Consider the following 12,215-nt stretch of genomic DNA (forward strand, 5'->3'; position numbering starts at 1 on the left):
TACAATTATATTTATGAGTTGTCTGCCTCTTGCCAAGATTGAATAAATCTGACCTGATTTACGTGTCTAATTAGAGTAATAAGAGGTTTGGGTTTTTACAGTTTACAAGCCAAGGGCTCTGGCAAGAACTTTTGTGTCACAATAGATCAAGTAAATTGAGCAGTAATTTGTGGCATTCGCAGGTACCTTCCAAACTTCCGTAATAAGGGTTCTTCAACTTTCTTAATTGTTCCAACTCTGTAGTAAATTCTGGTTTTGCTTACCTAACTCTCTTTTTCTTTGGAGGACTGGCATGCACAATTTTTAACTTTACACAACTGGTTGATTGTTTGTGTTACCTCTCACTCAGCATTTGTATTTTTGCCAAAATCATTCTTCCTTTAATTTATTTATCTTTTCTTTTTAAAAAATGCCAGGCTTACAAGAAGAGGAGTTTCACAAAATCTATGCCTATTTACAAAGTAAGGCTAAATGTTTTGAATCCATGGAGACATCCATGAATAATTCAAAGACTGCACATATTTTGTGTTTTATGTTTGCAAAGAGACTGAATTAAAGGCTTTTCCTTTAGGGTGATGGGGCGGGAGGGGGGTTACAAAATAAAGGTTAAAAGCCACTGTCAAACTGAGCTGTGACTTAGGCATCATGACAAGCCAAAACCCTAAACAGTCTTATTTGAGGATATGAACAACATAGCTAATGTAGCTTGGCTCTACTCTAATCCAATTGATCTTAACGTCAAGTAGACCAGATGAAAAAGTCTTGAAAGAACTTGCTGCATTCCATATATTTACTGGTGAGATAACTCCATGTCCTCCTGCCTTTAGGAGGGTTGCTCACTAGACCAACTTCTGCATTTAATAGCCTGCGCTTGTAGCCTACCAGGAAAGTACCCACGTATCTTAAAAACATGGCTATCTGTGCAGATTGTCCCAGGCAACTGTTTCACCTAGATTATTTTTACTTTCAAAGAGATTATAAAATTCTCTGTGTCACAAATTCTCTGTGTCATCCAGACTCCCCCTAACGGAAGTATTTTTTAAGGTTAAAACAGCATAAAAGTTAGTTTATGAAGGTAGAGGTCAAACAATTTACTACCAACTTGCAAATTGGGTTGCAAAGTGTAAATAAATTTAAAAATGTATTTCTACATTTTAATGGCAAAATGGTTTCTCCTAAGGTGATCAAGAAATAAGTCACCAAAATTCCTGTTGCAAAAGCTAGGGATGCAGAATTCATTGCAGTTACTCCATCTGCTGGGTAATTCCCTCCAATCCTGGATGATTTCTCTTAGGCTGTATATTCCTGTTCCTTTTTAATGCAAATGAAACATTCAAAGCTTGATCAGTGTCCTTTCAAAGCAAATGAAATATTCAGGATTTTCCTTTGATATTCAAAGTATTTCCTGGAATCATGACTCTTTCTTTTCTCTCTCCATTTCCAGTTCAAGACGACCTTTATATTGCAATTTTAACATATTCTTCCTTCCACAGAAGGCACAAGACAAATGTTTAACGCTTTCTTGACTTTGTTAGCTTTCCTATGTTGTACCTCATAAAAATTTAAATTATACAATAATTTGGCGAGCTTGTGATTTCTGGTCTGTTGTTGGTGTTCTCTGGAGACCATTCCTGACATATTAGAAATACAGATTTCCTGTTCTCTAACAAAGTTCTCAGACTTTGTGGCTGCCTTCATACCCTACATACACCCTAACATATATCTTATCCTTCATACACCCTAACCCTCCTACTGAATAGTCTTTTTTGAATCCTCAATTTGTCTGCTCTAAACAAGAAGCTGTAGCAACTCTAACTTCTTCATTAACATCTTCTTGTATCTTGTGTTCATACTCATATTTTTCACTATTCATTTAAGGTTGCCCCATAAAAAACTTTTTTCTGGATTTGTCTGCAGGTACAATATTTTCTGTACAGCCTCCTTTCCATCATGTTTTTCACATCTTTTTCTGAATATCAGCACTGGCTCCAAATGCATCCCTGTTCTTCCAGTTTTTAATTTAGCTCTTGGAGGTGCCATTTCATACCCAAATGCTCCTCTGAGGAACCTGTATTGGGATAATTTTCATCCTGTGGAATATGCATCCACTCATCTTCATTGTCTGTTCTTTGCATTAAGTTGCCTTCAGTTCTATCCTGAGAAGTATCATCATCATTCTTTCTGGCCCATGTATGCAAAGAAGGGAGCAATCCTTCCTCCAGAGTCCTCTCCAGCTGGGCCATGCTCTCTCTGGTTGTTGGGTTTATTGCTGGGACCTTGTCTGTTAATTTTTTTACATAGGCTAATCCTGATTCTCCTTTATCTTTCATAATTATCTATGTATCAGCAGGAGCTGAAAGTAGGAAATGTCTCACATCCTCAGCTACCACACCACTTTCTCAGTCATGACACAGCCCCAAAATACAGACAGCAAACAAATCGCACATACATGGATTCACTCTCTACTTAGGAACAAAAGATTTCTCTGCTTGCATCCAGAGCGCTTCCCAGGGAAGCAAGCTCTTTCCCTTTTTTTCATATTCCACTCTCTTTTCTGCACAATAAACCATGAGTAAACTGCCAGAAATATGAACACTGTCCTACTAATAAAGAATCGTTTGGAGATATACTTACCTTGTTTAACAGAAGTTACACTTCAGCACAGACTCAACACATTGTGAACTTACTGGCATTGGGACAGTCCATTATGGCTCATCAGTATGTCTGCGTTTAACCTGATTATGCTTCTGTTTTATTCATGACTTTGAGCTAATGCATATGTAAATAAACATATACTGTTAAAGAATCAATTGAGAAACCTGGAAAGTACAATTTTCCATATTAAATAATCACATGTGCTTTGTTTTTTGGGGTGGGGTGAGGGGTTGTTGTTGTTGTTTTGTTTTGTTTTTATTAAAGTCATCCTTTATTGAATCAATTCCCTATAGTAAAAACCTACTGGCATTGTATTAGCTTACATGTGAATTCCTTGGGATAAACTACACCCCTGGTACCTCAGTTATGTCAACTGAAGTACTGTCAAAGTGTTCTTCAACTGTTTTCCTACATGCACGTCTACTTCCTTTCAGAAGAAACCACAGCATCAAGAGCTAGGAGCTGGAGGGTAAAAGGAGGGGTAGAACTCAAGAGACAAACAGTGACTATTCAGGTTTCATTCTATCATAAAACCCAGAAGCAGCCAGAATGCAAAACTGATAAAGACACAGGAAGTGTTTCAGGGTCTCACAATCCATGTATGTCCTAGTTTACATGAAGGTTTTGAGGGAATGCACTGGTAAGATCTAGGCTGTAATTAGGAAAAAAAAAATCATAGTCTGAAATATGTTTCCCTGGAATCAGAATCTTTGCGGGTCTGTGCACGTTCCACTGGAAAAGTAAAATGCAATAAGCAAAAATATTTGCAGTCTTGAATCAGAATTAGGCAAGCTAACGAGCAGAGTTTTCATTCTGGAAGTTCTAACTGATCAAGAAAGACAACAGCTGCTAACTGCAGGCACATAAGCAAACTGCTGACAGTTATCTGCTTCACTAATAAAATAGCAGAGCATTACATTAAATGCACTTGGCTTGAGACAGCATAAAGAATCATCTTGATGAATGCGTAGGTTTCCTTGACATTAAATGAATTACATAAGCTACTTTAGAGTTTACTCTTAACCCCACCCTGACTTAACCAGTCAGCAGTGGTGGTCTGTTCAACCAAACAAGATATCAGACATCTGATATTTCTGTGCTGATCTTACATGCAAGCTTTGAAAAGGCTCCCATTTCAAGGCATGCTTGCTGTGGCTTTACTAAAGATGGCCCCAGCTAAGAGTCGCTGTATCTTTCCATGGGTTTTGTCAGACAGACCATGTTCAAAACACCATAAAGACAAGTGATCCAGCACACTGGTAAGGTGTAGCCCTCAACTTCATAAGCATCCCTTACCAGTGTATGACGTTATGGGGTTGAAACCAACATTCACGTATGGAAGATCTGGCTCAATGTTTCTCTGCAAAGAGACCCAAACTGTGGATCACAGCACTTCAGGGAGGGAAAAAAGGAAGAGCATGCTGAAGAAACTGGATCAATGTCTCCCTGTCAGCTCACACAGAACAAATTAAAACTGCTCTCACATTTTGCAGGCCACAGAGAAGAGTGAGATAGTCATATACATTGCCTTGGAATGAATCCCCTCAGCACACAGCTACAGTAGAACAACAAAATATAATTTATATACGTTAGCACAAGCTTGAGTTAGTATAGCTCAAGGACTTGAGCAGATAAAAGTTCCTAATGGTTATGAGTGATGGGCAAGACTTTTCAGGAAAAGACATTCCAACATTTCCATGCACCAAAGAAGGGATTGAGGAAAAATATTGCGGGAAAGGAATGTGGGAAACTGAGAAGATAGAAAAGGCATAGGGGAGATCCAGTGATGGCAATTACATAGGAATTTGATGCATTGCCTTCCACGCTCTAATCTAGATAGATGGTGGCATTTATTTTGTCCATTACAACCAGTCTACTACATTTCAAGCATATATCAACAACTTGCTGAATTCTTACTGTAAGACTCAACGTTCTATGTAGTTACTCAAGCAAAATTCTGCAGAAGTAATCTCTCTGCAAGAAAAACATCTACTAGACTGATACTAAATTCACATGGTAATACCTTAGGATCCCTTTGCACCTCTAATTCTAATGAGATGTTCGAAATAATACATAGAAAAGGGTTGGATATAAAGAGCATGTTAAATATAAAGGCAATACCTTATGAACTCTTCATTGCAATCACTATTATAACCATCTCTAATAAAAGGTCTGGCAGACCAGTTAAAGAAAATATTTAACTGAGGTACAGAAGTCTCTTTTCAGTTTTTTTAATTTTTATTTTTATTTTGTGAATTTACAGTATCGACTTAAAATACCATTAATAAGACAAATGAAAATAATGCCTCTTTTTAGCCTGGAAGCAGATGAGTGTTTTTGTTATTTACTTTAGGCGTAGCAAAAAGCTGCCATTGATACTTAACGCTTGCCGTGCTTGGGAACCTTAAAGGATGCATGAAACTTAAAAGCCTCAAGTTTGCATATGCGCAGAAATGCCTGTATTTATGTACTACCCAAGTTTCTTATACATATATTATTTCTGACCCAAAAAACTTTGCTCAGAAGAAAATCAAGTAGATTCTATGTGAGTGAGACATAATGTATTCCTGGAAAAGTCAGTATCTCTGACCTTGTGATGTGATTGTCTTCTGAGTACTTGACACTGGTATGTCTGTGCGTCACCAGTCCATCTGTCCATGTCTAGAGGGGAGGATTCAAGCAGTTCAGCCTAAATGAGAGTCTTATTGCATTAGTGTGAACTCATCAGTTAACTTAGTCAAACAAAGCCAGACTAAGTAATGATAGTCATTTAGAAGAAGATCATTGGAGATCTTCAGACAGAAGGTAGTTATGGAGGGCCTACAAACTAAAAACTTTCCCCAGTCTCACACCTTCATCTGACACAGAAGCAGAGACATCTTACATCAACCTGGAGGCATGGCAACACAATCTGAGTGGAAGGAGATTTCGCACTCAGCAGAAGAGATGTGGAAGAGTGCAAGTTCAGATTGTTGTAGTTAGTACAAAGTGGAGAAGCCCAGTGGCTTTTCTGTCTTGTCTGAGCTGGTTTGCCTGCTTGGGCCTACTCTGTTTTTTCCAAATACTGTCTTCCCATCAGCAGAGTATCAATCATCATGCTAATTACCAAGTAGTGTAACTAATCTTCTGACAGCAAATTACCGGTTTCTGCAAAAAGCTGTTCTCCAGGTACCAAAGTTCATTGCAGAAATAAAAGCCCTTCAGAACTACTGTGTGATAAAGCATGATAGTACTTGTATAATTTTCCAATTTCCTTTTAGGTAGAACCCTTTAACTACACCCTTCCCTAGTGCAGTCCTTTAATCTAAAATTGATTTCCTCATCAAAAAATGTGGCCTAATTGCATAAAAGGCTCCTTAGTGCAATGAACAATTAGTAGCATTCAGTGTAAGTGTTTCAGTCTGAAAACAGCAGATGTCAACAGTCTAGTGATTTCAGATATACGGATCTATGACACCACCTGTAAACTAAAAAGAGCTTGGTTTATGTTAGTCTTAACAACTAACAAGAGCTTGGTTTATATTTTGAGCAATATGCATTTGAAAAGAACACATTACTTCCCTCTTATGAGTCAAGTGTTCTTTTTGCTTTATTCTTTACCATCACTTCCCACAGTGTAAGAAGCAAAAAAGTTTTCAATAGGAAGAAAGGTAAAGCCTGCTTTAGGCTCTCAGCAGGAAGTCTTACACCAACCATATAAAAAAGGGACAGGAGAAGTTGGACAAAAGTGCTTAGTAACCACTTAAAGCAGCATTAAATGTTATTAAAATTGGAATGTTTGGGGAAAAAAAAAAAAAAAAAAAACTCCTTTTGGCAAGGAGGAATCCAGCTAAGATACGCTTTGTACAAAAGTACCTTCTTATCATTAAATGTTTGTAATTGGCGGCTCTAAACTATTCTTTCTTTATTCCCTCTTCCCCCACCCCCTACATGTTGTTTTCTTGGTTACCACATTATTGGCTGCTAATTTTATTTTTGTCCTCTGATAATGTACAAGAATTACTGTGAAACTAATGTGAACATACTGTGAGTTTAATGTGCATCTCTCACTGTTATTAGACAGTGCTGCAGGGCAGGCCTGCTTTGGTTTACTGGATGGGTATGTTTTATTATGTAACAAACACAGCTAACACTGATAACAGATTTAGATGAATATCTAGTTTAAGGATAGGATAAACTTCAGTAAATATTTTTCTATCTTCAGGGAAAAGTAGAAAACATTTGCCATATACCATTAGAGGGAAATAAACAGAACGAACTAAGGAGGGTGACCTGAAAAGAGATGTATTTGGTATAAAACTGGACAAGTTAAGACATTAGTCCTTCGCATAACAGGAGAAATAGACAGAGATAAAACCTATTATCCAAAGATTTATTCAAATCAACCATTACCCAAAGACTCTGCATGCCCCACTTTGAAACTCTGACACTGATAGCATTACCATCCCCTGTCTGGGCTCCAGCTATGTCATAAAAGCTACATTTAGTTTGCAGATTCACTGTGCTTTCAAGCTCCCAGTCCGAGGCATAATTTACAGCACAGCCAAACTCCTTATCAGGACTAGATGCAGGCGTGCAGCTAGTCAACCCGCAGCATTGCAGTTTTCCCAGAGGAGAAATCCAGGCATGCTGGCCAAATGGACTTTATCAGCTAAGCATAAAGGCAGCCAGTGCTGGTTCTTGACGTTACTGATGCTGATACTGTGTGTGTGGCAGTAAGGAAATTTTTGTCCTCAGCACAAGTTGTGACATATTCTAAGGAAAGCTGTGTCTGAAATGCTAACAAAACTCTTAGCGTAAAGCGCAGTATTACTCTAATGCTAATGGGAGCTTCTAAATGTTTTGAGACTCAGGATACTCATATGGGATTTAAAGAACCATGCTTTAGATTACTAAACTTGAAATATTTATACTGATATAAATGGAACTAAAAGGGCTGTGCTTCTTGAGTAAGATTAAGGGCAATATGTAGTTGGATGCCCAGCTCCCAAAGAAATTTATTAAAGTTTGGGCACCAGACTCCTTCTGTCATTTCAGGTTACATATATAAATTGCCCTTAAAGTAGCACTAAAAATATCATGGATTTTTTTCATTTTCCCAAAACAGATTTTATGAATTTTCCTCGTTTAACTTATTCTTTCCACTACAAGAAATTCCTTCCCTCTCCATTCAAATGTAAAATATTTATCAATTTCATCCACATAAATTTGTTTCCAATTGGCTGGACTTCTTTATGGATTATATACACCAAGAAGAATTTCAGATCACCAGTGACATCATCTGAAAACTTGAAAGTTAAAGAAAAGAATGACCTCAAGATTAAGTGGGATAATAACAATGCAAACAAGTGCTTCTTCATTTTTTTAATGGAAGGATCATTTATGATTTGAGGAAAAAAATCCCCAGATCCTGCATCTCACTATTCTTTGCCAGCTGGGAAAGAAGGCAGTTGTTTTACAGCTTACAAATTATCGTTTTACTGTTACAACTATAAGGATATCTTAGAAATACTGCTAATTTAGAAATACTGCTAACAAATACTAATCATCTGACCACCTTCAAGCGGGCAGCAGGTCCCTGCACCACACCCAAAAGGAAAGACTTTTTAAAACTCTTCTTGAACTTGTGATAAATTCAGAATATGATATTTTGTCTATTAGCCAAAACAGAGTATTTTGTCCTTTTTGTTGTTGTTGTTAGTTTAGAGCACCCGACTTTACTTTCCAGTGCTTACCAAGGTAGATCAAGCCTTAGAAGGCGGAAAAGAAGCCAGAAGTCAAAATAGGATCCACTCTCATGAGAATGCTATGGCCATCTAGCAGGTAGGTCCACCACCAGGTATTCATGGAGCCCATTCCAATGGGAACACAGCTCTGCTGACTACGAACCAGCTGTGGACTTCTTCCACAGCCACCTTAATTCATCCAGGTAACTATTTTACTTTAAATCTGGCACCTCTACTGTAACTGACTAACATCCAGAAAAACAAAAGAAAAGAAAAAAAAGGACTTAAGTAAAACAGTGATATCCAACTTCTTCTTACATGGACGACCATTTACATCTTTGTAAAAAAAAATGAAGACTGTCTTGTACAGGATTCTTACAGTAACATGTCATTTCCAACCATATAAAATTCAAGCTAAATCTGCATTATTATTTTTTTTAATTTTATTGACCACTACTTTATTTGCTCCTTCATTGTTTGCACACTGTAGCTGTTTCTTTACTAAACTCTTCTAAGACAAGCTTTTGATGTCTTATAGATCAACAGTTATCCATGGATCACAGGTTGTGAAAAGCAGACATTGGGACTAAACTAAGCTAACTTTCATGGTATGTATTGTTCCTAGTTTCTGCAACATATTCAGGAGGAAATGCAGTGAAAAATACACAGAGACATCAAAAGAGTTTTACAGGAATTTGACCTTATCACTGGGCTAGTGCCAGAAACACAACCTGAGTGCTCCAGCAATGATATTTAAAAATGTGTGTGCATACTTCATATTTTTATTCTTCTGTGCAAACAAGGAACAATTTAACAACAGAAAATTAAACTAAGCCCTCCATAATTTGAGGGAGAAGCTATCTTTTTAATTAATGTTTTTTATAGGGCACAACTGTAGTATTTAGCTACAGTCATAACTAATAAGGATAACACATGAAAGTACATTTTAAAGTCAAAAATCCAGTCCTGGGGAAGAAGAGTGCAATGTTGTCTGTTATGTAACTGGATAACCATTTGACAGCCATAGCTGAAGAAAGGCCATAACTCATGTATCCACGGACCCATTAGTGAATGAAACTTCCCTGCAGACAACAGGGAACAGAGCTCAGCAGACGAAGATTTCACAATGGTTTGTAGAATTCCAATGTTGTCTTATCCCTTTGTTTCACCAGTGACTCCCAAACAGAGCTAGAATAGGCAGAACAAGAGAAGGGCTGTTTAGACATATAGAGTATGAACTGAATGATGGATGAGCAGTGCCTCAGGTGTTTCCATCCAGATAGGAAGAGCCATCCTAACCCTCTGTGATCTATTCTCTGAGCAGCAGGAGACTAGATCAAGGCAAAGCCATTCTTTTCCTGTCTTACACAAAGCTCGCACACTAGTCAATAGCAGGCTTTTATCAAGCAATAAGTTACTTCACTAAGTCAAACTCCTGTTGGAGTTTTTACATTAACATGCAGCCTAACTGGTAACTTTTTAATAATAATGCTTTTAAACCTTAGGTGAATGCTATTTTTCTTTTAAACTGTTTACTATTCAAATATAGAATGGTATATTTTATGTGTCTTCACTGCCACCTTTTGGTCAAACTTTTTTTCCTACTGCTTTTCTTTTTATTATTATTATTTATTTTATTTTATTTTATTTTATTTTATTTATTATTTTTAAAGTAATACACAAATAACAAAAAGAAACAACCCAAAAGTACATCCAGAGTAAGAGAATGTGCAAGAAGATATGAATACAACTTTTCAGGATCAACACTTTCACAAACTAAAAGAAGAAAAACAAACAAATTAGAAAAAGGTCAAATGAGAAAAAAAAAATCTATTTTATCCTAAATTCAGTTATAGAAATATTCACTGCTGTTGATTCATAACCCTCCCAAGGTACTGTGGCTGAATACAGATTTATAAAGTCCTCTCAATATGCTGACTTCAGAGCAGAGTTTATTTGTTTTCTCTCCACAGATAATGCCTCCCATTAAATACCTGTTTTCTTTTGATAGTTAGCTGCTATTTCAGCATTATTAAAATTCATGTTTGTTCTGTTAATGCACAGCAACATCCTGTTTCAGGATGACGAATGCATGGTATTACCGAAATAAATGTAACTTTATAATAAATTATTGTTAGCTCTCTATTAATGTAAAGTTTATACAGCAACAGCACTTAAAACACAACTGGAGAAGACTTCAGTGTATATGTACATATAGTAAAGTGAGTATTCATGACCAGAATACTTATTATTCCAAAGAAAATGAGCACTGTTCTTACATGTATTGATTTCTCAAGTGACCTGTATTAGTCTTCAGCATTGAGGAGACTCAGAGGCATGGGGCTGGCAGTCAGCTCCCTCTCTCCTTGCCTCCTCTAGTCTTAGGAGGGGGAAAGGCTGAGAGGAGGAATGGCTGCCACCATCCACTCAGCCATTTCCACCTAATGAATGGTTCTTGAGAGAGCAGTTCTGACTGGTATTATTTAAATCATTTTCAGGCTGTTCTAACACATGCTGCATGGGGCAGAGCATCAGAAACTACTAATCCCTAACAGACTTTTCTCACACTCACCACCCAAGTCATCCTCTATCCCCAGAAGACATAACAGGAAATCTGCTTCCAAGTGAAGCTATTTTGCATTCTAATAAAGCAGAAGGACAGAAAAAAAAATGCAAGAGAGATGAACATTATTTTAGTTTGTACCTCCATACAAGACTTTTTTACAAGTGCCTATCCCATAGTCTCACAATGGTATCAGGACCTAGAAAGTGCCTGCTCATTTATTAAGGGCTTAACTCTTCATTTATGAAACAAAATGTAAGACAGAGAGGAAGTAGCATCACTACTTTCTGGTAGCCACAAAGTGCTTGAACAAGTTGACATCAGTATAAGCCCAGAGCACCCAGGGCAGGTGTAATCCTTCTCCACTAGACTGGGTGAGATGAAGGAACAGGTGGCACAGAAACATGTCAGTCTTTAGAAAGAATATATACAAGTAACAGATGCATTTGTATTTTGGTGCTACAGAAAAAACACTTAATACAGAAAAAATAAAGTTTCAGGCTTGCAGGTTAGCACATCCCAAGGCTAGCAAGCAGAGCAATTCCTACTACTCTATTTGCCATTAATGATCTCAAATATTTTCACAGGCATTGGGACTGCCATTCTTACGGTAAAGAGGGGGAAGCAGAGACACAGAGCATGACAACACTTCTCCGAGTCACCCAAGGTGCTGTCAAAAGTGGCCAAGAAGGAAATTATCAGAGTCCTGCTCCAGGATGGTCTCCTCCAGTCCACCTTGGCTCTTGCACCAACCATCCAGTGGCTTCCCTGAGAACGCTCCCTCAGGACACGTCCCGTTGTATGCAGCGTACTGGTTTAGGGGACAGGCACGCTGCTGAGAAAACTGATATTCTGAAGTAGTTTGGAAGTATTTTTGTGTGAGGTTCTGTGCTTACACTCCTGTAAGCCTTCTCTGTATAAACAAGGAGAGCACCACGGCAGATATCACTCCAAAATCTTTCTTCAGCATTAGCAATGACTTTAAAAACTGCTCTGGGACTTGTCAGAAGTCCTGATGGGCAGGACATGCTGCCACCTCTCATAAACTGGCACCTGCCATACATTGACACTTTTCTTTTCAACTCCATGATAACTTGGTGGACCTCTGTTTGTTGTGGATGTATGAAGTAAACAGGCATTGTGAAAGCAATCAAAGAATAAAAAATAAAATTAAATAACCTCAATGAAAATATTGTTTCCTTTAGTGCTTATTTCACCTTGCTGCCTCCTTCATGGCAAGTTTGTCTCCATTATGGACTATTTAATTACAG

The sequence above is a fragment of the Cygnus olor genome, chromosome 2, assembly GCF_009769625.2.
Source record: "Cygnus olor isolate bCygOlo1 chromosome 2, bCygOlo1.pri.v2, whole genome shotgun sequence".
Taxonomy (NCBI): domain Eukaryota; kingdom Metazoa; phylum Chordata; class Aves; order Anseriformes; family Anatidae; genus Cygnus; species Cygnus olor.